The 26,714-nt window shown below is 40.6% G+C and overlaps 1 protein-coding gene across 3 annotated transcripts in view; it reads right to left on the bottom strand.

The window, feature by feature from the left end:
• EPB41L4B (erythrocyte membrane protein band 4.1 like 4B) overlaps window positions 1–26,714 on the bottom strand; it is a 172,858-nt gene that overhangs the window by 118,968 nt on the left and 27,176 nt on the right. Inside the window, exons 2-3 of one of the 3 annotated variants that reach the window (XM_055705549.1) lie at window positions 18,235–18,366; window positions 17,844–18,018 (exon numbers count right to left, since the gene is read on the bottom strand). The exons of the other annotated variants lie outside the window; for them this stretch is intronic. The gene's annotated coding sequence lies outside the window, so the exon portion shown is untranslated. The remainder of the gene's footprint in view (window positions 1–17,843; window positions 18,019–18,234; window positions 18,367–26,714) is intronic. 3 annotated transcript variants of the gene reach the window in all.

Below are 26,714 nucleotides of genomic sequence, written 5' to 3'. Positions count from 1 at the left end.
ATGTTCAACGTATGTGTTACATGGAGAACAGCTCTCCACTGCACAGCCAGACGATAAAATGTAGTTTTAAATACATAGCTTACAGGAGATTGTAACATTTAATTTGTCACTAAATAAGCCTTCCTGGCAACTCATACCACTTGAATGAGAAAGCTGCTGCAGCCAACCAATTGCTGACAAAAAAAATTTCTTGAGGTGTTACACTAAAGGGGGAGATAAAAGTGACTAACTCCTTTCCTCTGCTAACAGTATAGGGTGATCTGTTCTCCTTTACTCTGCTTCTTTACTGCCTGACAATCTAGGCAGTCAGACCGCTGACTGGTAACGTGGTACTTGTGCATTGAATGAATTGGCTGGTATAAGCAAAGTAGAAGGGTTTCTCCTCAGGAATTACATATGCATTAAAGTTGCCTCTAATGGAGAAAACATCCGTATTACGAGAAACTTCGTATTTTCAGGGTCTTTTCCTCCTCCCCTCCTTCTAGATAACACAGAAGCTAAAAAATTGCTTCCTCTTTCAAAACCTGGTAACACATAAAGAATATGAAACTGATTTCATAAAAGGCAATTTTTATAGTAGATATAATCAGTTGGACTTCAACAAATCACACTTTCTCTAAAGGCCTTCGACTTGTGCATATTTTTTTAAGATACATCTAAAAAACCTCAACCTGAAACTAACAGTATTTTACAGTTCTACATTTCTAGACAGATGGTTCAGAACTGTCAGATGTAAAAGACCTGCATAACTTACATCTCAAAAAAGGGAGTATATGGCAGCAAACAATATACATATACTATTATATACAGTTACTACTTTGTTGTTCTGAAAGTTACTATAATTGGAAACTGATATATGGAAAGCTGCAAAACATTGCTTGGTTTTGTGGTTGGTTTGTTGGGGTTTTTTGTCTTTGCTTTTTTTTTTTTAAAAAGGCAACAATTAAACCACTGCCAGTATCTGGAGGAGTGTTCCTTGGAACCTAAGAGAATTTGTGTGAGCACCATGAAACCTCACAGCCAAACACTGGAGGGGCATTTAAAACGTCCAGCTTACAAAACTACAGCAGCAACACAAGGTAAAATTGAGCTAGCATGAGGTAGTCCTTGTGTTCCTTTTTGCCTCCTTGTCCTAGAAGAAACATACAAAGACTGAATTACACTTGCAGGTTGGGAAGCTCCGTGATAATGGCATGATCATGAGGGACTACTAAGAGAAAGAAAGGGGCGGGTGGGGGGGAAGCTTTTCTTATGTCAGTCAGCCCTTTGTATCCTGGCAGTTTGTCATCATATTTTCTTTGGGACCATGAATCATGGCATCAAAGAAAATTCTTATATGAGGACTTATTGCTGGGTCTCCCTACAGCAGGACTCAAATCGGTATAGGTATAAAGCACCTTGTAGAGCCACAGCGACAGCTGCATGGCCCATGTTTCATATAGGCTAGATTTTTAGCTGCCAAAGGCTTCCAGTCTCAGGGAATCTATGGACATTCTCATCAGCTAAAGCCTGACAAAATGAAGATTATCTTCTCCAATTAGAGACTCTTCCAGACCTGACATTTGAATAAGCAAGAGATTTTAACGTGCTTTTGGTGAACACGAAGGAAAAGGCAAATTCATCAGCCAGGGACATTTTACACCAACTGGCTCTGTCTAAACAGGCTGATCAGTGTTGATTTTAGCTATTCCAGAGTTGTTTGAAAGGTTTTTGCCAAAGGGCATGAAAAGGGGACATACAAGCCAGAAAAGTCCCATTTTAGTGCAAATACAGTGCAAGAATGCCATCGATCACTCTCAGAGCACACTGCAAAGCTGGAGAGCTTCTGTACACACCTTCCCCAAACTGGAGCACAATGCACAGTATGTAGCATCCCAGCACAGTGTGCTACATGAATCCAACTGGAGTGCTTGAAACTGAGTCATATTAAGGAGCTTAGATTAGAGCATTACAAACAAACAATTAACAGATTTCAGAAATCTGAAGTTGTGCTTGGGAAAACAACTTGTCAAATAGGCCAGAAGACATGAAATAGCCTGCAAGTTGACAGAATCGTAACAAAAGAAGGAAAATAAACAACTGCCAAGAAAAAAAGTTAAATCCAATTAACTGTAATGTGTCCCAAACTGAATAGTGAGGAGTAGCAGAAATGAGTAGGTAGGGTAGATTTAGTTTCTTTTTCTAAAGGAAAGCACAGGATTATGTATTCTGCAAGACATAAAATGTTTTTGCAGACTGAGCTACGATCTCATGGTCACAGACACCAGGTTTAGCTTCTAGTAAGTTAGTAAACGATCATTTTTAGCTACCAATTCTCTGTTCCAGAGGCCTGATATTGCTCTGCTTTGACAGCATCAGCGTTTCCTCGCCTTGACACTTCCTGGAACAGGGTAGCCCAGTAATGTTCTGCGCAGTCCTCTTACACCTGAACTGCTATTAACTAATTTTTCAAACCTACAACTAAGGCTGTCTCTGCTGGCCATATTGCTTAGTAATGAGAATTTGCTTTGCCTTTTCACAGTCACTGGCAATGTTGTTTCCCTGCATTTCAGACATACTCCAGGCTAAACATGCATAAAGCCATCTGGGCTTCTAATTAGCCTCGACTCCTGGTGCTCATTATCATCTGTCCTTTAACCTGCTTTTCTTGTAGACAGTCAAGCCCTCAGTTTCTCACGCACATTCACTTTTACTGTAACAAAGCCATATTTGCAAAATTTTAAGCACAGAAATGCAACTATCTCTATATTCTTATAAATCTGTTCATTAGGTCCCTTGTGAAGAGGGCGGGACAGACATCACCCTCTGCACCCTCTAAGCTTGGTCGTGGAAGGGTATGTGATTACAGTGAAGTCATCCTTTGGATCATGACTCTTGCAAGCATGTCAGAGCTAGCTCTTAAGTAAAAAGCACTGCCTGTTATATAGCACAATTGCTGTGAAATCTAACAGCTTCAGCCAAGTACACATTTGAGGCCATGGCTGGGCTTGCAAAAGCTGCACTGAAAACCATGCTATCCATCCCAGCAATGCTGCTATAGGTAGTATTGTCAAAGATGGTTAACATATTTTCAAGTTCCATTTTCCATGCCACCATCCAAAGATAACACTCTGCAGAGGGCATGCTGCTCTCTGCAAACTAGCCATGACCTTGGTGCCTGTCCCACCCTCCTCCCAAGGGACCTCACAAACAGATTCATAAGAATGTGGAAAGAGTTGCATTTTTGTGCTTGAAATTATGCGAATATTACTTCCTTTCCACATACAATAAATTAAATGTTAAGACTAAAAGAAAAGCAAATTATTTCCCAACACATTATATTTCCATGAGGGTGGCTAACTTGCTCAAGCTACATGAAGATGTTAGGTTATCTTCTTACCAGTCAACCACTGACTCAAGTTTTCAGATCTGGCTCTTAAGCTCACTTGAAAACATGACAGTGCAAATAACCATTAAGCCTCTCACACCCTGTCATGGCACAACAGCAGCACTGCTTCAGAGCCTGCTAACTGCATGCAAATTTTATTACGAATGTAGCACAGGCCATAGAAACAAGCATTCCTGGATGTGGCCAGAAGAAAATGCAACTGATGACACGTGAACTTTCAGCGGAAGGAGAACAAAATTCATTCTAGCCCCTTTGAGAAATTAGCTAAAAACAAAAGCCAAAATCACCTTAACCTACTCTTGCAAAAAAAAAACAAACAACCCAAACAAATGCAAAACAAAAAATTCCAAATGCATATACACCACCAAAACCACAGCCCTTCAACAGAAAACAAAAAAATCCCCTGAATGGCATTTACTTGTCATGACTCTGAAAGTACAAACATTTTGCTCCCACTCATTTTTGTCAAGGCCTCAAACTAAAATAGCCATTTCCTGAGCAAAAGCAGCTTATAAGCAAAGTTAAGGAACCCCTCAAAAAATGACAAAGCACCAAAGCAAAAAAAACCTTCTAACCAGCAAACCAATCCATTTCCTTCAAATTACTCTCAAAGCCTATGATAAAACTAGGACTCTCAAAAACTAGGACTCTCACAAGTCACATCCCGTCGAGGGGATAGGGGGAACCTCAAATAAAGCAGCAGCACACTACTATTTAAATATATTCTCTCTGCAGGCAGATTGGCACGTAACAGCAGAAGTGAGCTGGGTTTCTGTGACTAAGATGCCAGTGAGAATTTGCAGATAGATATTAAGAAAAATAAATAAACCCCCAAACAGTGGCTATAGTAAACAGCTCACTATTGCTGCACAGCAGCATTTCTCAACAGCACTCAAACTCTCATCTCTCCACCAGTTATTGGCAAGAAGAATCAATGTTCACTCCCTGCTAAAGAAGATGGAAATAAGGATTAATGACTGCAAAAGACAAGTAGCATCTCTGCTGCTTTTCACAGGACAGCAAGGACTGAGGATTGAAAGACTATAGAACCGGTATGGAGAAGTAGTCTAAAAGAGAACAAACAAATAGGTCACCGTATTTTATATGTACTACACAAGGCGCTACATAAACCCAAATGGCACTGGCTTTCTAGTCAGATCACAATACCTTTAACCATGCCAGCACGACATTGGTCAAGTCTCTCACATCATCCTAAGCTTTCTACCTGCTATGTAAGGGCAGTCGCTTCTGAATAAAACCCCCAAAATTAATAATAAAACCAAGAAGTCCAAACCACAAATAATTATGGTTGGGGAAGAATAATAAGCTATTTTCAAACTCTGCAATAAAAATGAAGAAAAGATTTTTAATTATTCATAAAGTATAAACTCATTGAGATGAATCAAAGTTTGGAACGGCAGCACAGCATCGTAGAACTTGCACGGAAAATATAGCAGAGAAGGAACTACCTTACATGCACAACAACCACTAAAGACCCCAAAATAATTCCAAGTAACCGGTTGGAAAGATATCGTATGTACAGCAACATTTAAAATACAATACAGATTCAAGTAAGTCAGGTGAAAAAAAGAGTGAGTATAGGGATGCCTTTGCTAGTTCACTCACCCCTGCTATAAGTCACTTCCTTCCCTGCCTCTGAACGGGCAAGTACCTGTAGACCAGTTGTGTAAAATGATCTGCACAATGCTAACTTTTTTTGAAAGTTGGTTTTGCACAGTTGTTTTCAATGTATGTACTTTCACTAACCAAGTTTTATAGTACAGCCCTTCAAAAACTAATTGTAGTAGCATACCTAGAACCTCAGAAGTCCATTTTGTTGGTGAAAAAAAGAGCATGAAACTATCACGTCTCAAGACCTACAGCATGTGGAAGGAAGAATTTCACCACTTGCTTAAGTTTTTTTCAGGGGCTGCCCCAGGCTGGTTACAGATGGTTCCAGCATCTCCACGATGGACCCACTGGCTGGTGCTGGTGGTGGGAAGGAAGCGGGTACAAAAGTCATGAGTGAAGGAGTGGATTTGAGCCTGGGAAAAAGCTGTCTTTATCTTGACCCATGACCATTCTTGTTTCTGTTTTTCCTTTATATTTTCTTCCCCCATCCTGCACATGGAGGGACTGGATGGGAGCCTGGCTGTTGGCTATGGCTAACCCACCACAGCAGGGAAACCCTTATGCAGGGCAATTTTCCATTTTGATCATGTCAGCAGTCATCTCAAGGGCATGCTGTCTTTGAAGAGCTTTCAATCTCTCCAAAAGCCAACAGAGGGCAAGCAGATGGATGTCCTGTAAGTGCAAATACTATTGGCAACATCAATATCAGCACTGACATTTTTATTTTATTGGACTCAGATGAAGGTTAGAGTTTCTGTTTACTGTCCTTATCACTTACATGTACTACTGGCAACACAGACCTCTTCCATGACAAAAGCACTGTCAACACTTCTAAACTGAATCCTCAAGCAATGGATAAAAACTATGATCAGCCACAGAACAATGCAGTAAAAGAACCCTTATTTTTATCCTTATGTTCTAGAAGTGGGTCTAGACTACTGTTATTTCAGATACAGACAGGTTACTCCAACATATTTCTACACTCAGAGGCACAATGAAAATAGTTATTTGTATGGAGAGAAGATTCTTTTTCACCCCTAGCCTGTCAGCTCCCTCTCCTGACCTGCCTGAAATATTACATGCCCCTCAGGTTCAAGCACACAGCTGAGGAAACAGAAAGTAGTTAGGATGCAGAGAACAAAAACCTATGCTGAGACTTTTTGACCTACACAAGTTCACCTGAAATACAATTTACAGTTCTACATCCCCAGAGGAAGAGGCAGAACTTGTTAAAGCTAAGCCATGGGTGCTGAAGTGGCAGCCACCTCTAAGAGACAATACTATCAAACAGATAACACAACATTATGCTTCCCTTGCATGACTTGCCCATTGTCCTCCTGCACAAATCATGCTGGCATACAGGTGCCATATTGCTGGAAAGCTAGAGAAGATTCTAGGTAATGACTTCAAATTGCATTTGAGAAATAACAGAAAACACTGGCATAAGCTAAGTTGACCTAAAATACAAGGAGAAAGAGGCAAATGCTACCAAAAGAAAATCCCAGGAGAGTTTAGCAAAGACTCTCTGCTTCCCTATGCTAATGGTAGTACCCAAGTTTCAAAAGATATCTTTGCTTTTTTGTATGTCTGCATTTGAATGCTCCATGAGTAGAAACAGCTTTAAATAGATACAAAGTACAAACAGAATTCTCCATAGAGACACGTCTTTCAGATACATTTTGCACCTATGTGTGCCTGACTCAACACTTTCCGATTTTTTTAACTTGTTTTTAAATAGGATGCTTATGACTGTCTACAATAAAACACTTTACCGATAAGGCTCTAGTAGGAACCTTCCTCTAGCACAGACTCAGCTCTAAGACCAGCTAGTAATGCCCAGTCACACATACATGCAATATAAGCCAGAGTACTTTACACAAAGGAAGCGCGCAGGGTCCCTGCTGTCCCAGGCAGCCAAATCACAGGTTCTGTTTCTGACTCTCACCCAAGAGGTTTGCCAGTGCAGCTGTACAGCCTAGGAAAGAACTGCCTACAGGGGGAAGTTACATCGTTACTAATTTAGGCTAACAAGGCTTTCAAACCCCCTCCCCACACAAACATTCACTTAGGGGCCACACTGTACAGCCTGGCATGGGGCCTGGCATGCCAAAAGCTGTTTCTCAAGCACTGGGTATCAAGGCAAAGGAGGAGGCCGCAAAGCTGTGTTGTGGCTGGAAGGCAAAAACCTAGAAGGGCTGCTCTAAGAACCAGTATCTTATACAATGTCTTACAGATCATCGCTTTGAGTGTATAGAACAGGATCCCCACTACCACCACCTGTTGATCCATAAAAACAAAAAGGTACAGATTCCTTTAGAATATCACATCGTGTATGCTCCAGGAATTCACTTTTATCTATGTCTGGAGAAAACTAAAATTTCCTTAGAACCACTCCTCTCCCCCAGCATAATACTGCATACTGTTTATGTTCACGTAATTCACATTCAATTCTTTCTATGTCTGGTTTTGTTTTTTGGGGGTGTTTTTTGGGTTTTTTTGTTTGGTTGGTTGGTTTGTTGGTTTTTTTATTTAAATAATACATTCTATTTGTGGCACTTTTCATAGCAGAAATTTAGTTCCACATGCATGCCAACATTAGCATTAATTACCTATTCCCTCATCTGGCACAAAGTCTTACAAAATGTTAAATCTTCCATATAAATCATATTAATTATTGATCACCCTGACAGATACAGCTGGTAAATGAAGTTCAAAGATGTAAAACAGAAGCAGTAACCTCAACAGGAGTTTAGAACTTGAGGACAAAGAAGGTGGTCCTTCCTCAGAAGCTCTATGGATTTAAACTGCAAAGACAAACTCTTTTAGAAGTTACCTATTTATTCAGACAGCCAACAGACTTCAGCACTCTTCACTCTGTACTTTCATACATTAAGTCACAACACCTCTCCAAAGAATCAACTCCAATTATTTCCTTCTCTCTGATGAGAACCATAAACCCAGAGATTCAGAAAAGTCAGTAGTACCTCTCAAACTGCAGGTTTATAATCAGCAGTTTAAAAACCAGAGGAACACCAGGGAAGTTTGCCACTAAAAGTATTCTACTTAGTGGACAGCCAGGAAGTCGTGATTCTTTCTAAACACAAATATAATTAGCCAAGTATATGCAATTAAGGAAGATTGCTACAAATTACCTTTCTTCTAGAAAGGCAGAAGATGCAATAGGAACAGTCATGTGTTTTTTATATATTACAAAAAAACCCTCACTGGTATAACTAAAAATTCAGAGTAAACAATAGTTCAAACTTATAGAAATCACCTTTCAAATGATGCCACCACTCAGTGAAAAAAAAACCTAGCCAGACCAAGGTTTATTATCTTGAAAAGAAGTCCAGCACTCTAATCTTCTCACTGCTTCAAAGGAATTGTATGAGACACAAGAAATTTTCACTATGAATTTAACATCTTGCTTTTTATAAATATTCAGTTCTGAAGGAGAAATGAATACCTCACAGCACTGAAATAGTAGGCATGGCAGCACAATGTTCTGTTTATCTTTATTTTGACAAATGAGCAAGAACTGATGTGCTTTTTTTTTTTAATTAAGGAAAAAACACATTTCTGTTAGAAGTTCTGAGTATCAACATGAGGATCAGAAAGATTGGGTTATAGCTAAAATTGATTTCTTGTATTTCATGTCAACCAACAGATCAACTAATCAAGCCAGAGGCCACGAAGACAAAAGCAGTGATTATTAACAAAACCTCTAACCCCACAGTTAGTATGCAGAAAAGTACAGTAGTGATCAGAACCTGGAAAAAGTGGCTTTTTCAAAAAAGGCGAGAAAGAACCACAAATCTGAGCAAGTGTCAGACTTCTCCTGGCAGGTTCCCTGCAAGCTACAACTTTTTGCTGCCTGCTTAGAGGGAATTACCATATGCAAGCACTTCCTTTGGATGTAATTTGAAAGATTGTTCTTCAGACCTTTTTAGGCAAAAATACAGATGAAAAGGAAAATACATGATCAAAGGTACATGATACACGTACATACATTCCAGAGTAAAGATAGATTACCTATAGTTAGAAGGCTACCCTGCATATGGTTTGATTCGAAAGTCCATTTGATGAACAATGCAGGTTTTAGTAATTTTAGGAAGGTTTGAGTTTTGTCTTTCACTTTGAGGTTTGGCTGCCCTGTCTCCATGCCGTTAATGGATGTCAGCTATTTACATGTCAAGGGAAACAAAACAGAATCCAAAAGACTACAGTGGAAATTAAACCCAAGCACCATAAAGGAGTAAAAAAATAAAGTATCAGCTTTTCAGCTTGCTTATTTTACCTGTGTATTAACACCACCTCAGCAGGAGTTTATATTCTTGATTCAGAGCACCACACAAACAAGAAAACTTTGCTATTGCCACAGTGATTGCAGAGATTTAGTAGAACTCATTAAGCTGGCAACACTCCCAGTTTACAGGTTAATGGGGCATTCCTTGTGGCTGGCTCTTTCCACCTGGGCATTTTACCTCAACGTAAGTTTTTCTATGCTTGACAACTTCTGCAAAAATCTTTTTCTCAGTGTCTAGACCTCAAGACAGATCATATCAAACACACCAAATTGGCCAGTCACACATGGTTCAGCTGCTACCATCTCAGTTGTTTAAATTCATAACCTGGTCTTCCAGTCAAACCTTTTTTTCCCCCTCCTTAAATTCAGGGTAACAAATGGCAAGAATTCCTTACTCACAGAATATCAGATCATGCTAGCATGGTCAAGTCTGTACCAAAAAGCCACTGTAACATGAAGCCACACCACAGCACAGCTTTTAGCTGAAGGGAAGAACTAGTTAAAAATGAAATCACTCTGTGGCAGCCCCAACAAAGGCTGTACCACCAGTTCTTGCAGTTGCAAGAGAGCCTCCAAGCAGATACTAACAAAAACTTTTGTTTTTAAAGCAGACAAACAAAATCCCTAAGCGGCTCTTTGTCTCAGAATAATTCTGTTTCACAATGGAAGCGAGCACTGGATCAGAGAATTCCCACAAACTCACAATACTTCAATTAAATATTCAATATTCAATTAAATTGAAACCACAATTAACATCAAGTGCTCTGACTGTCTGAAAAGTGATGAAGTCACTAAAGGATCAGGTTTTACTGTCCTAATTCCTTGTTCTATCACTAATCATAGAATCATAGGATAAGAGGTTGGAAGGGACCTCAAGGATCATATGGTCCAACCTTTCTTGGCAAAGACACTGTCGACAAGATGGCCCAGAGCCCTGTCCAGCCGAATCTCAAAAGCATCCAGTGTTGGGGAATCCACCACTTCCCTGGGGAAGATGAATAGAAACGACGTTTCTCATTTCCAGACTCGCAGACTGGGACAACAGAGCCAAAAGCAAATTCAAGTTCTTCTGTTGGAGTAAAGTTATACAAGCCAAACTTTGACTGTAGTGACAATTTTGCTGTCTAATCGCTTTTAAATAACACTGACAACTCAGCTGACTTCAAAGTCATACACGTGCAGCCAGCAGAGCCTTCAACTGCAACTGAATACAACATTGTACCAATGACGCAGGAAGAACAAGTGTCAACTCACTTGTTCAGCTGTGTCGATTCAGAAAAAGACAGCATATGATGAAGTTTATTCAGGCTGAGCAACAAAGCACATAAGACGATACAGCCAGAGAATCTGAGACTCAGTTTTTCATCTCACTGTATAGAAAATACCATATGTTGGGGGAAAACAAGTAATTCAGATGAAGACAGAGATAAACTGAATGCTCAATCACTCACCAGTCATGCACACTGAAGATCTTAAATTATGGCCTCCTTTTAAATCTTGGATGAAAGACCAGAAAAAGTTGTTTATCTTGACTGTTGAGTATTCAGCATGGTCTCCCACAACATCCTTGCATCCAAGCTGGGATATTATAGTCTAGATAGGTGGATTACTGGACGGCTGGATTACTGGGCTCACAGGGTAGTGATTATTGGATTTTACACTATGTGGGAACCAGGGGAATTCCTTAGGGATCTACCCTGGAACCTATCTTGTTTAATACCTTCATCTACCCTATGGAGGCAGAGATGGAACACATCTTCTGACTTCTTGGAAGACACTAAGCTGGGGTGTGCAGGTGACTTGTGTGAAGGCAGTACACAAGGATGCTGACAACCTAGGGATCAGGGAAGGGTTGCAATGGTGTTATGAGGCTGAACCATATGCCCCATTGGGTCAAGACAAGTACTGGAAGATCGTTACCATGACAGGCAAAACAGACTCAACTTGTGGAAGATAACTGCCAATTAATAACAGTAGGATAGCAAGAAATAAAAACTGGAATAAACCCACGTCCCTCTCCCTGCTTCCCCCTTTCTTCCCAGGCTCAACTTCACTCCTGACTCTCTACCTTCTCGTCCCCTGCTGAGTGACACTGGGGAACAGGGACAGCAGTCAGTCTGTAACACTTCATCTCTGCTGGTCCTTCCTCCTTATGCTGTTGCCTGGCTCCAGCATGGGGTCCATGCCATGGGATACGGTCCTTCATGGACTTCTCTGATGTGGGTCCTTGTCATGGTTTGCAGCTCTTCAGGAATGGCTCCAGCATGGGATCCTTCCACAGGGCACAGTCTTTCAGGAACAGACTGCTGCAGCTCAGGTGCCCAGAGGCCGCAGGTCTTTCCAGGAGCCTGATCCAGCATGGGCTTTCCACAGGGTCACAGTCTCCTTCCAGGTACATCTACCTGCTCCTGTGTGGGGTTCTCAATGGGCTGCAGGTGGGTATCTGCTTCCCTGTTAACCTCCACAGGCTGCAGGAGGACAGCCTGCCTCACCGCGGTCCTCTTCCAAGGCTTTAGGGGAATCTCTGCTCCAGTGCCTGCAGCACCTCCTCCCCCTCTTTCCTCCTTGGTGTTTGCAGGGCTGTTACCTTCACATTTTTCTTGCTCCTCTCTCTCAGCTGCTATGTAATGTTTTTTTCCCCTTCTTAAATATGTTATCACAGAGGTGTTACCAACACCACTGATGGGCTCAGCGTTAGCCAGTGGCAGCTCTATCTTGGAGCCACCTGGAACTGGCTCCATCTGACATGGGGACAGCTTCTGGCAGCTTCTCATAGAAGCCATCCCTGCAGCCTACCTGCTACCAAATCCTTGCCATGTAAACCCAATACAAATGCCTACCCTTCCTCGCAGACTCCATAGTCTTGACTTCTCATACATCATGTACAGAGTACTAGGCCTTCAGTATGCGATTTAAAATAGCCAATATTCAGGGGGAGGGGTGGAGAGCAGGCAGTCACCTCAGTCACTCCTGCTGTCCTAGCTCCGGAAAAGGTTATCTTAAATCTGCCATACTCATAGTTACTGAAAGGCAATACTCTCTACTAACAATACAGACCACTGAACTCAAGTCCTCAATGAGTGATAAAAACTCTTTCACTGTCCCAAGAAACAGGATGGCTCCTTTGTCAGTCTCTCTCATCCTCCCTCCCCACCCTCAACATTCAGAGAAAGAAATGACTCCACTCTGTTATTCAATAACTATGGGCATTCAATTAAAAGACAGCTTTTTTAAAAAATAGTATTTACTGATGCAAACACAACCCACCAGAATACAAATGAATCTGATGTGACAGCACTTTCCTTCCTGCTCAGATTCCACACAAAGTGAAGTGCCAAGACTGCATGGGCCACAGAGGGTTGGTGGGGAGCACACAAGTACATGCAAGCAACACCAAATGCTTTCCAGCCTCATTTTCACAACATCCAGGGGCTGCAAAATCTTGTGGGTTTGAAATTATCCTTCCCCAGCCTGAATTATTCTCTCATTTCCAGTGAATCACAAACCCACAAAATTGACAAACTACAATATGACAAATATTTAACATTTTAAAAGTATTTTTAAAGCTTTATGTTACCGTAAATGTAAACGTAGGTTTAGATTTATTATCTCCCAAGCCATGTGAGTCAAACTCTCCCACTTTCCCCTACCCCCTTAATTTAAGCTTCCTGCAAGTGAACAGACATAAGATTGACAGTTTGTTGGTAACAAGCCTTTCCTAACTTTCTGTGTAACTCATACTGAATTAATGCAGTTTTGTTTATAGTGCAGCATTTAGAAGCAAAGCATTTTCTCATGTTATGTTCCAGTTGTCTTCTAGCTTTCATCAATGTTAAAGCTGCTGGTTGTTTTGAATTTTCAGGATAAACCATGAATAAGGGAAAGTATTAAATTGTAGGAATTTACTGAAGCATAAGGATAATGGTAGGCATCAAACTAACCTAAACAATCATCTCTATTATTCTACCCCAAAATGTCTATTTAGCCAAGTGTAAGTGCAAGAAGAATGGAAGCCTAACTACACAAAGCAAGCATTTTTGAAAAAATCCATTGGTGTAATACACGTGGTTCCCAAGACATATGAAATCAAATAACAGTGTTCAGAAAGGTGCATGTCTAACCAATTTGTTTTCATCCAACACAGTCAATGCTTAAAACATCATCTTCCAGAGAGCTGCTAGTTGTTTTCAAGACCCTGGAAGGGATGCACAAATGAAGGAATGAGTTACGGCTTGTTTACATTCTGGATACTGACCACAAAACCCTAGGAAAGCATCCCTCTAAAATAACTGACATTCCACTTCCCTCATGGAGAGGTTGTGCTAGAAGCAATTTATTCTGGAGTAACTTCTGCAACTCGGAAAGAGCAAGCTCTCAGAAAGCTGAGCACCCATTTCAGAACAGGAGGTCTGCAATGTAACTGCAGAAGAACAACTCTGCTAGAACTACTGTGGCTAAGTTCTTTATGCTGTTAAGTCTTAATGCTAAAAAAACAGGTTAAAAGCACATCATTTTCCACTGCATGAGACTGACTCATTCAAAAGGGTTCAAAGGGCAACCAAAGACACTGCTCAAATAAAGAAATCCCTACCAAAAATAAATAATCTACCAAACAGTCCTGAATATAACCTATCAAGATGAGTAAGATCTGAGTACTATGTAGAGTACTTAGTGGCATTTTTCACTAGCAATGTTTACATCATACCCGGAGATGAGAATTTACACAATTTGCAAACGTCTTCTTCACTTTGGAAGATATCAGCAGGTATGCTGCACCTTGTGAAGCTTTGCTTCATAAGGAAACTAGAACTGCCTTACATGTCAGAACAAGCTGGCGCACATATAACACTATGTAATGGAACAGACATCACATTTACATACAAGATCAAAATTTTATCATGCACTAAAACCACAGCTTAATTTTTTTCCAGCAGCTCTAGACAGCATCTGTATTTTTTGTACTTAGTAGCAGCACAGTTATTGATCCCATATTCTTTTTCCAGAATCTTGATAAACAGATTAAAACTTTGATGTTTTCAGACAGGGTAGGGATTAGTGGAGCCAAACAGTCTTTCACTCATGTAATGTTACAATATTAATATAAAAGGAGGGGTTTTTTTTCTGTATTAAGGCAGATCGGCTATCTAGCAAAGAAAGCATGCCATACCAGGAGTACACATCTAACACCTCGAACGCTACTGATCCAGAAACTGAAGAGTCAAAGTCACTGCTGTGAAGTAGAGGAGAAAGGCTTTTAACTGAAAGAAGTGAAAGCTGTGACTATGTGGAACATTTAAGAGGCAAGAGAAGACAGTAATAAAACTGAGAAGAGGGAAACAAAAGCCACAGAAGCAGGTATAAAGTTTGACATATATGAGGTACAATTGAGGAACGCAACTTGAGGAAGAGACAATGTAGAGAAAACACAGGAAACCAGCCAATCTTCTACTAGCCTGGAACCCACAGGGGTAACTAGCAATAATGCAACAAACATTTTTCTCTATTAGATGGTATACACATTTTATTCAGTCTTACAAGAACTGTTTAAGGTCATGAATTTAATCTTGCTGCCTGATCCTGAAATGCTCAGTATAACCATGCCTTAATGGTGCCCGCCTGGGCACCATTAACATGATTTAGATGCTCATACTACAGCCTTGCACAGCTGTAGGATTTGAGAGGAGACATTCTATCTAACTTCTGCCTAAACAGTTATTGTAAGTTTAACCTACTTAAGAACAATTTTAATTACAAAAGCAAATGTAAAAGCCAAATCTGGGAGCCTCAGATGGGGGAAGAAGATGGCATTGGAAAAATAAAGCACACAAGATATTTACAGACAAATTCATTAAAACTGACAAAAATTTTCCAAAAAATTCTTGCACGTGTAAAGAATTGTACTGGAGAACAGATTGCAAGACAAGAATCAAGGTACAGGAGGGAAATGAGTTGGGCAATCAGTTGGCAGAAGGCCCTGAATCAACAACCCATACTCAAAGGATTGCCCAAACAACACATTGCCCAGACAAACAGCTCCAGAAAACTGTGCAACAAATTCTGAAGTGCCAGTACCTCAAATTAAGATGAAGCACAGCTCTCACATAACCCACTACCCTGGTATGGCTTTCAAACAGAAACTCATGAGCAACTCGCTTGGATTTTGTGCTTCAGGTTCACAACACACACGCACTAAAGAATACCTAGACTTAAAGATCAGTACAAAATTATGATCAGTTCCAGACAAAAATATCAGGTGTGGAGGTATAGAATACTACTTCTGAAAGATAATAATTAAACAGCAACTAAGATGAAGGCAGGGGGACAATCAGTGTTGTACAGTCAGAATGAAGGATTATTTCATATTAAACATATTAAGCAGAGATTTGGACTATCCGGCTGTAGCAAGCCAATATTTATATTCAGAAAGTAAACTCAATCTTCTGGTGTGAATATAGTCTTTACTAACTCTTGAGCCCACAAACAGAGATTACTGAACATACTCTTCAGAAATCAGCAGTTCTCTACCGCTTTCAAGTTTCTTGCTTCCTATTATGCTGAACTTGAATGGCCATCCATCAGTGACAGAGATGCAGATTTTAGTGAAATACAAGCAGCTTAAGACAAAACTGCTTCTGAGGAATTCGCAGCTCCCCAAAGCAGTCAAACGTGTGCATGGGTGCACGTGTGAAGATACCCATGGACACTTAAGATCCCACTTTCTCAGTCCCATTTCAGTTAAGAGGCTGATTTGAATTAAGGCCTATAAGGATACTAAGAATTCCCAAACAGCACTATTAGAACTCCATTACTAATAGGAAATTTCCCATTGTTATGGGGAAGATTAAACCCCCCCCTCCAAAAAACAAAACAAAACAAAACACACACACCCCACACACACACAACCAAAACACTCTGCCTAGACTCCAGCCTCCTGATAGGAAGAAAAGCCAGCCTGCAATTCTGAAGCCAGAAGGATTATCACGTTCCCCTAGGACAAAGCTCAAAAGACTACTGGTGCCAATGATGAACAAAGCATTCTCGTTCAAAGGACACAACTGTGTTGTTATTTTTCTTTCCCCACCTCTTCCCCTACACACTGGAGGTACATTAATTAACTGCAAAGCTCACTGCTAGAGCACGTTAAAGCATCTCCACTGTATTCAGAGGTTTCACATCTATGCATACACACTCCCAAGCAAAACAAAAGAAAAATAACCTAAAATATTGTAAAATTATGTAAAGACAGGAGGCTCCAATACATCCCTTGCCTTGCAGATCCAGACACAATAAGGATAGATAGAACAGGCAACTCCTCAAAACCTTTAAGGGTAGAGATCTCATGGCTTCTCTGAATAACCTGCTCTAGTACTACACTACCTTCCCAGTGGAGAAATTTTTCATAACGTCCAGTGTGAACTTCTTGAACTGAAAACAGGTCTTTGGTCTCATTGCATCATCTGCCACTACCAAGACATGCTTGGCTCCATCATCTTTGGAACTGTCCTCCAAAGAGCTGCAGGCTGCTATTGGATCACCCCTTAGCCTACTTTACATCAGACAAAGCTCACTCCCTTAGCCTTCCCTTGCAGGTCAGGCAAACCACCCCGGTAATCATCCACTGAAACTTCTGCAATTTCTTGACATTTCCTTTAAACTTGTGGGCCCAGAAGGAATGTTCCTGGTGTAGGCTCATCAGTGCCAAGTGCAGAAGAACAATAACTGCCCTTGATCTGCTGGCCACGCTCCTAACGTAGCATAGTACCAGATTTATCAACAATGACAGCACACCACTGGTTGATATTCAACTTAGTTTCAACCATAATCCCCAGTCCTTTTGAGCAAAGCTGCCACTTAGCCCATCAGTTCCCAGCCTGTACTGATTCATGGTATTGTTATGCTTCAGGTGCACAGCTTCGCACTTTGTGTTCAACTTCATGAAGCCTCTGATGGCCCAATCCTTAAGTCTCTCAGGATGCCTTAGGATTTATGCTTTGCCATGTCATGACAGTCACTCCCACCAATTTAGTGTCATTTGCAAATACATGTCATCATCCAAATCACTAGGTATTGAAAAATATGGACCCCAGAATCAACCCTTGGTGTAGTGCTCTCAGCTGCCAGCTGGATGTTGAGCTATTGATAATAGTCCAAATGATTTTCCACCGATTAAGCAGATTGTTCAGCCCAGACCATACTTCCCTCAACTTCTAAATGTGATACAGTTGCTGACAGTATCCAAAGCCTTAGTAAACTCAAAAGGTAATGTATTCACTGTTCTTCTGTCATTCATATAGCCAGCCATTTTGCCACAGAAGGCAATAAGACTGCATAAGCATACTCTTTGTTAAATGCACGGTACTAATTTCTTGACCACGTATTAAGAAATGGAACCCAAGTGGAGACAAGCCACGAATCCTCCAGGGACTGAAGTAAGACTGACAAGCCTGTATCTTTCAGAGTTTTGCCTGACTTTCTTGCAGATAGGTGTAGCGTTAGCTTTTTTCCATGATTTTTCACCTTGCAGTCAGATTGCCAACTCTTTCAGCTTCCTAAGGTGAATTCGATCGATCCAGCACCACAGATCTCAGTGTATCCAGTTAAGCAGTCTTTAACTTGTTGCTCCCTAATGTGATGGCCCATCTCCTTCCCAGTCTGTAGCAGTACACACAAAGGTGTGAGACCTGGCTCTCATCTGCAAAGACAAAGGCAAGAAAGGCATTGAATACACCAGTCTTTCCCACACGTCTATCACTAGGTTGTCTCGTTTTCTCCCCCACTTTATCACTGGATCTGTACTCCCCTTGAACTTCCTTCTTCTACTAGCATAACTGTAGAAGGCCTTCCTGTTAATCCTCATTAGGATTAACTCTGGCTGGGCTTTGGCCTTCCAGTTTTCACCCTTAAATACCTGAGTAATGCTTTTATACTCCTCTTCTGTTGCTGGTCCATGTTTCCACTTCTCATATGTCCCTTTTCTGTGGTTTTGTTCATCAAGAAGCCTCTTGCTCAAGTGGGCTTTCTGTTCAAAGTCCTGATCTCCCTGGAAAATGAGATGGTCTGTTCTTGAGCTGTCCATGCATTTTCTTTAAAAAGATTTTCAAATTTCCTTTTTAAGCCACTTATTGGCTACCTCCCCATGGACTCTAATTCAGCAAATCCTCAGATAAGCCACAGTCCACAGGCCTGATTTTACTGCTAAGCTTCCCAGCCTTCTCCAAATCCTGAACTCAGTCATCTCATGATTATTTAAACTCAAGATCCACCAGCCTCTTCCATTTTTGTGGTCAAATAGGTCAAACAGAGCACTACCCCTGGCTGCTAGGAATTCACCATCTACACCTAGGAACCTCCAACATGGTCTGCCCAAAGTTTTAAGGCCTTCCCAGAAGATGTTTGGATGGCTGAAAGCCTCTGTAAGGTATAATGGGCAGGAGACCTCTAGTTGTTTGCAGAAAGCATTAACCACAACTTCCACCTTCTCAGGCAATCTGTAAAACCTCCCAAACACCACTGCTTGTGCTCCCTCCTCTCAGATTCTGCCCCACAGACTCAACGAGTATGTCTCTGCTTTCATACTAGAGATCTACGCAGACAAAGCTACCTAACGTAGAGTGCAGCTTTCTCTCTCTTTTTCTTCCAACACTTCCTAAGGAGCCTACACCTATCCATGACTGTGTTCCACCCATACATGCTACCTCACCAAGTCTCTGGAATTCAAGCAACTGCTGCAACTCTACTGGATATAACTTTAATTTTGGGTTATGTCCAACTCTATTAAAAGAAAGACTTAAACAGAAAGCCATCGCAGTAAGTATTTGTGCTTTTTAAAAGGGAATGGCATAAGAAGTTCCAATATTTAACTGAAAGTGTTCATTTTGTTACTTTTTTTAATTTAAAAAAATACATTTTTAATTTCCCCACTGTATATTTTTGCCTACAAGTACCTCAAGGTAGAGAACAGTCACCATAGGTTGGTTTTACAAACAAGCATGGGACAAATACCTTTATTAAGAAGTTTTTGACCCTTCCATTCACTAAATAGGTGTTTCAGATTCACCCAATAACTCCCTGTGCTTGAGACACTTGGAAAAGGCTGTGGAGACTGGAGAAGATTCCAATAACTAGGGAAAAGCAAACATTGCATTCATCTTCAAAAAGGGTAAACACACAATCTGAAGAACTGTTGGTCAGCCTCACTTCAATCTGCGTGAAAATCATGAAATGCATCCTCTTGGAAAATACTATAGGGCACACAAAGCAGACGACGATGGGGGAAAACACTTGCACGGAATTACCAAGGATAAATCGCGCTTGATCAACCTGATTAAATGTTATGATAAGATGACTAGATCTGTGGATGAGAAGAGAACAGCCAATGTTGCTTACTACCCTGACTATACAACTTTCAACATGGTCTCTGACAGCATCCTAGAATCCAGGTTGGTGTATTAGAGTCTGGATGGGTTATCCACCAAGTGGATGAAACACTGGTTGGATGGCTGGGCTCAGAAGGCAGCAGTTTAAAGACTAGTTACAAGTTGAGTTCCTCAGTTGTAATGCATCCTTATTAAGTTTTTGGAAGACATCAGGCTGGGAGGTGCAGCTGACATACTGAAGGGTAGGGCTGCCATTCAAAGCAACCTAAACAGGCTGGCAGAACAGGCCAGTAAGGACCACATGAAAATCAAATATAAACAAAGTTCTGCACTTGGGACAGGCTAACCCTCTGCAGTGGTACATACTGAGGTCTGATTAGTTGCAGAGCAGCTCTGCTGGAAAGTACCTGAGGCTCCCACCAGACAGCAAGATGAACACAAACCAGAAGCATACCCTGGCAACGATGAAGGCCAACAAGCATAGTGGACTGTATCAACAGCAGCATAGCAGGTAGATTGAAGGAACTCACTATTCCTCTTTAATTAGTGCTTGTTAGATCACGTCTGGGAGATGGCACCCAGTTTTGGGACAAGTAACAGAATGATGTTGATAACTGGAGTAGGTTCTGTGAAGGACCACCAATCATAAGGGGACCGCAGTACTTTGCCTGTGAAGAACGGCTGAAGGAACTGGGTTTGTTTAGCCTAGAGAAACAAAGAATTTGGGAAACAGATGAACAAACTTCTGGTACCTAAGCAGAAGTAACTGCAAAGACAGACAGAGCCAGGCTTTTTGCTGAGATGCACGGTAAGAGAACAAGACACAAACTGAAAAAGAATAGGTTTCAACCAGGTATACTAAAAAACTTCTCACTAGGCTGCCCAAAGAAATTGTAGAATCTCCATTCTTTTCAAGTTTTCAAGACAGGACAAAGCCCTCAGTCTGAATTCAAATGAAAAACTCGTCTACAGTTTTGACTCTGCTCTGAGTAAGAGTTTGGACTACCATTCCAAACCATGACTATAAACTGAAAGCACCTGGAAAGGTCTCCAACAACAAGAATATACTCCAGTTATGCTAAGCATTTTCCTGTTTAACATTCTCTGAAGGGACAAGTTTTGGAGAGCACCTTTATCTCCTTATATATCACATTTTTTCTTCCACTGGAGAAATCCAAATGGTTTTATAGCTTCAGGATTTTACAATTTTGGAGCTTACAAAGTATCACCTTATGACAGTTCATTATGGCCTCTAAACTTACATTACACCAAAGAAAAATCTAAATTCAAAGAGGGAAGGAAAACACCTCTCCACATAAAGATAGTTTGAGGTCATTCTTTGACAAAAAAGATCAGAATGAGTATCTGTATCTACTGATAAAAGGAGGGATTCGAAAAATTTTCCAATATTTTTAAAGCACTTCTGTACTGAAAGTACAGAAACAACAGCCAATGTGTTGCCACATGATACACATGACACCACACACCACAGTATGTTCCCACCCCCCCTAACAGAGGAGGGAGCGCTCTTTCAATTCCTAGTCCTTTCTGACAGGAATAGAAAGGCTAATAAAAATACTGCACTGACCAGCAGTCAACAGAACAATGCTTAATGTATGCTCAGAGATCCCTGCAGCGGATGCCATTTTGTGGTGAAAAGAAGAAATGGCATTTTCTGCAAAAGGCGGGAACAACCGATTTCAAAATAAGGATGAACAACTTGTGAGGTATCTCTTGATTTGCAGACGCTCCACAAAGCATCTGCTTTACAGTATCTATAGTTTTGAATAGAAGGGACCACAGTGAGAATCCTTCTGCTCTATTACAGATGGAGGGATCCACATGCAATTACATCTCAGCAACACGAGCCTCAAAAATGCCTCCTAGCTGGCTTCTTCCAGAGATGCAGACTGCTCCAGGACCCTGCATCTTCACACCCTCACTGTTAAGCTGGCAGCATTTCAAAAGAAGTTTTGCACTGTTAACGCCAAACTTCCATAGGCCATTTTTCAAGAATCCCTACTATTAAAAAGGAAAAAACATTTATTTTTTTTTACCTTTATCAACCTAGGATACCAGAAAAGCAAAGCTGCTTTCATAACCCGTTCTTCTATGAGAAAAGTTACCACTGAAGTGGAAAACAGCAATATCCAAAGTAAACCCTCATAACAAAACAGCGGCACTTCAATGAGATGAATACAAAAGGAAAAGCTCCCAAAATATAAAACAGTCCACTCCTAGAAGGCAGTTTAAGTAAGCCATTCCACAGTACTGGATCCTATCTCTACTCATTACTAGCAAGCAAATCCACATTAAAAAGAACAAAGAAAAAAATTCCTCTGATATACAAATCAGGTACCACGTTCACTTAGAACAAAGGTCCTGGACAAATAGCTCTTAATTTTTTTTGTGTTTATTTATTCTCAGTATACCTTGGAGGGGTTTTGATTTATCTACTAAATTTTATAGCAAATAATATGAAGACAACTGCATTTACAAGCTAGGAGCCTACTGATACACTATTTCTTCCATCCTACTACCTAACTAAAAAGCCAAAACTCTTTAAGTGCTACCTTCTCGTGGCCTCTATCAGAACGGGGAGGACTGCCCTCTTTCCATAGTCAGAATTGGTTACTTCTGCATATTCTCAGTATTTCATGTTTCACTGTAAAATACTTGGCCTCTCTTCACAGTAGTACATAACAGATGTTACATTATGCGGTTTTTTTCCTTCTTTTTTGTCCTCCCTCAGACAAGGGCATTTTAAGTATTTCCAAAGGACATATTACTTTCAAGGATTCCACAGGAATCCAGGTTTCCCACTTGAGTCCAAATGACCACAATGCAGAAGATGTATCTAATGGAGGATTAAGATGGATGTAACCTCATAGCAGAGTTTGTTCTTTCTATTCCAACAAAGCAGTTAACCCAAAGGTTGAAAGAAAACTACAGGTGAAGTACAGCTCTATTTTAATAGGTTCCCAACATGATCTTCCCTAAATACTCTCACATGAACAAGTTAGAGGAATATGGTCTAAAATATAACAACGTGGGGACTCATATGGTTGATCAACTGCACTCACAAGACAGCAGTTAAATAACCAGCAGTAGGGTATTTCAAGTGATTTCCTGGATCTGGTTCTTTCCAAGAGTTTTAATTAGTGGTTTGGATGACAGAATGGGTACGCTTTTAAACATTTATAGATGGCATCAAGACTGCAGCTCAAATAACTTCAGCGAATTTGTCCAAAAAAACCAAGTCTGCACCAAGAATTTTTTTTAAAGATTACACTAAAAAGTCAAAGTGGTACTAGTGAAGTAAGTATCTAACAAAAGAGGTTGAAACACACACACACACACAAAAAATATCAAAGGTAAGATACTATACAAAGGAGATAAATCAATAAAGCAAATACAGCAAAGGAGAATGGGGTGCTCACAGTGGATTAAAAACTGTGCAAGGTCAGTACCAGACTGCTGCCAAAAGAAGCAAGTCCCATTTCTAGGAGGAGTGTTGACTAGACAATCAGTGAGTTCTGGAAAGCAATTCTAGTTCCTTGGTACCAATAACAAACCAGAACTGGAATCCCATACTCAGTGTGGGGCTCCACTTTTTAAACTGCTGACAAAGAGAAAGCACCCAAGACAGCACTGCAAGGATAATGGCCTTAGCAGATGTGGTTTATAAGGAACGAGTAACAAGTCTGTTTGGATGTTTGTCTCAAAAATGCAAAAAGCTATCCTGCCTACCACCTAAGAACCCACAGCCCAACCACAACAGTCTGAATGTTTACTGTTTCAATACACAGAATTCTATGAAGAGGACAGCAATCAGCAATGTTCTGAATGGAATAGGAAAGTTCAAACTTGCAGCTGAGATTATTTGGGTAAGAATGAAGTTTTCATAGTTAGAACACTAAAACAAAGGAACAAGATACCCAAGGGTGTTGTGGTTCTCTAGCCTTTGCTAATTTCCAAGAACAAGACTGACAAATGGCCCAAAGATACTTAATTCTGCCGCAGTATCATGGGCAAATGATCACCATCATCTTGCATCTCTGTGGTCCCAATCACCTTTGCGGTATTCAGTCCCTAGTATCTTCAGGGTGACTTTCTTCTTTAACAACTGTCCACATTAGGAACAGAATCAGAATGATTAAGGTTGGAAGGTACCTCTAAGGTCATCTGGTCCAACCCCCTTCTCAAGTAGGGCCAACTATAGCACATTGTCCAGAATTGTGTCCAGATTGCTTCCAACTACCTCCGTGAATGGAGACTCCATGACCTCTCACTCCACAACCCGTTCCAGTGCTTGGTCACCCTCACAGTAAAAGCTTTTCCTGATGTTCAGATGGAGCCTCCTGTGTTTCAGTTTGTGCGTATTTCCTCTGGTCCTATCACTGGGCACCACTGAAAAGAGCCTGGCTCCATCTTCTTTGCACCCTCCCTTCAGGTATTTATACACATTGATAAGATCTACCCCAAGTCTTCTCTTGTCCAGGCGAAAAAGTCCCAGCTCTCTTGGCCTTTCTTCCTATGACATACTCTAGTCCCTTCATCAACTTAGCAGTCATTTGCTCTAGTCTCTCTGGTATCGCTGTGTCTCTCTTGTACTGAGGAGCCCAGAACTGGACCCAGTACTCCAGGTGTGGCCTCACCAGTGCAGAGCAGAGGGAAAGGATAACCTCCTTTGAGCTGCTGGCAGCGCTCCACCTAATGCAGCCCAGGATGCCATTAGCCTTCTTTGCAGCAAGGGCACATCGCTGGCTCATGTTCCACTTGGTGTCCGCCATGACTCCCAGGTCCTTTTCTGCAAAGCTGGTTTTCCAGCTGGTCAGCCCCCAGTATGTACTGATGCACAGGGTTGTTCCTCCCCAGGTGCAGGACTTAGCACTTGCCTTTGCTAAGGGACAGGAACAGGAAGGTAGACTTCCTACCAAGTAACAAGCCAGCCTATGACTCTTAGCAAAGCTAAAAGATTAAATGGTTTCTAAATTCTGTCTCCCTACCAGTGCTGAGAGAGAGGACATGGGCTCCTTCTGTGCTTTAGTGCAAGAGTCAGGAGTCACAAGATGCAAAGGTCCTGACAGACCAGTTCAAACCACTGAAGTCTCACCTGCACATAGATGAGAACAGACAATGCCACATCGCATTTAGGCATATTTTAAAGAGAGAAAAGACTGAAATACTTTTTTCTCCTTTTTTATTCCTCTTTTTAATTTCTACTTCATAATTTTTTTTTCATCCTTTTTAGTAGCCTAGCTTTAAGGTAAATAGCAGAACTTTCTTTCTCAAAGTTATTTCAAAGTTATTTTCTTCTTTTCAAGATTGACTTGAGCAATCTGTTTCCCAAGTGTCTTATTTTAATACTTTATCCATTCTCTATTTTTTCCAGTATTTTTCATCTTCTAGAAAATCTTTCTTCTGTTCCCTGCATCATTTAACAACTCTTAATACTTCAGAGCTGCAAACTCCTTACAGATCACATTTGCCTTACCACAACTTACACTTCCAGATCTTGTCAAGCCTGTTCTTCAAGGTGCACACACCTTCAAGCTAAACTAAATATATTTAAATGAAGTCTGAAATTACTACTTGATAAACAGCACTGCACTTGTACAGTGGCTCAGATGTGACTCATCTCTACCAGGGGGCTAATATATATGCATGCCAAGATCAAATAGAACAAAACAAATGCCATCAAGATTAAAAAGAAGCACACGTACACAGAGTTTGGTATTTACAAGGCAGCCCAAAGGAGCATGCGCCCAACTGAAATTAAGTGAAATTTGGGCACACACCACCACCCTCCAAGGCACGTAACCTTCAGCTATACTTCAGGTTCCAATGAAGAACAAATAAATAAAATAAAAAAATCAAGGCAACAACCAACAGAAATAACTCAGTGCTGGGAGGCAAACTTCTGATTTTCAACCCTAGATTTTGATATTGCTTCAGCCCCTTATTTTTCAAATTCGTTAAACTGCTGTCTGCGAAGTTTTGAGATTTAAACAATGTAGAGCACAGGCAGAGGTCTATACCACTTTCAATTAAGCCTGCACAAACTCCAAATAATTTCACTGAGAATGTATTTTATAAAAGGTTTTACTGTTCCTAATATTATTGCGAGTAATAGTGATCTGTATCCTGTGTCACTATGCATGTCTGTCTGCTTCCAAGTATGAAAGCAAACTCTCAGCTATCACTCCTGTTTCAACACCCAAAACTCAGATGCAGAGATTCAGGTTTGTAATGATTCTTTTTACCTAAGTTTCTCCTGTGTGTTACACTCTGCTACAAGCAAGCTATGACTGGTACAAGCCTGCTTTATTCCAGGTTACTGAATAGCTCTGAGTTCATAGCTCCTTCAACATATGAGGTACATTTCTTGATAATACACATCAAATAATCCCGGAGTGTGGGTTTAGCTTTCACCTGAAACACCGCTACTTTATTACAAGCAATCAGGCCAGTTTCTACAGTCAAAAGGCTTTAATTAACTGAAACTTCTAACTTCTCTGCTATCTGGGATTTTCAGTACCTTTACTGGCAGAAAAGTATTCCATACCCTTCTGGTTTATTTTGGGGAAAACCAAAGGCTCTAATTGTCTTAGTAATTCATTCTCATACATGAAAGCAAAAAAAATTAAATATAAAATTACTAAACTGCTTCTGGTTTTGTAAATACTACTAGCTTTCAGGAAAAAGATTTACTGTATTCAGAAAAATCGAATCAACATGTAAATATTTATGTGAAATAAGATTAAGAGTCCTTTATTCCAAGAGTGTAACTCTAACATCTCAGAGGAAGTACATCAAGAAATTAATGAAAATGAGTTCTCTCAAAATCACATTTAAAAAAAAAAACAAACCAGCAATGCCTCCTGGTATGTGTGTCATTCAGGAGCAGAAAAGAAAAGCAATCAGGAATCAGAACAGGTGTCACTAGTAAGAGCTGTATCGTTAATGTCTTTTTCAATTTGCACAGACACACACACAAGAACAAACAACA

The sequence above is a fragment of the Falco cherrug genome, chromosome 3, assembly GCF_023634085.1.
Source record: "Falco cherrug isolate bFalChe1 chromosome 3, bFalChe1.pri, whole genome shotgun sequence".
Classification (NCBI taxonomy): Eukaryota; Metazoa; Chordata; class Aves; order Falconiformes; family Falconidae; genus Falco; species Falco cherrug.
This window is presented reverse-complemented; position numbering and strand designations above follow the sequence as displayed.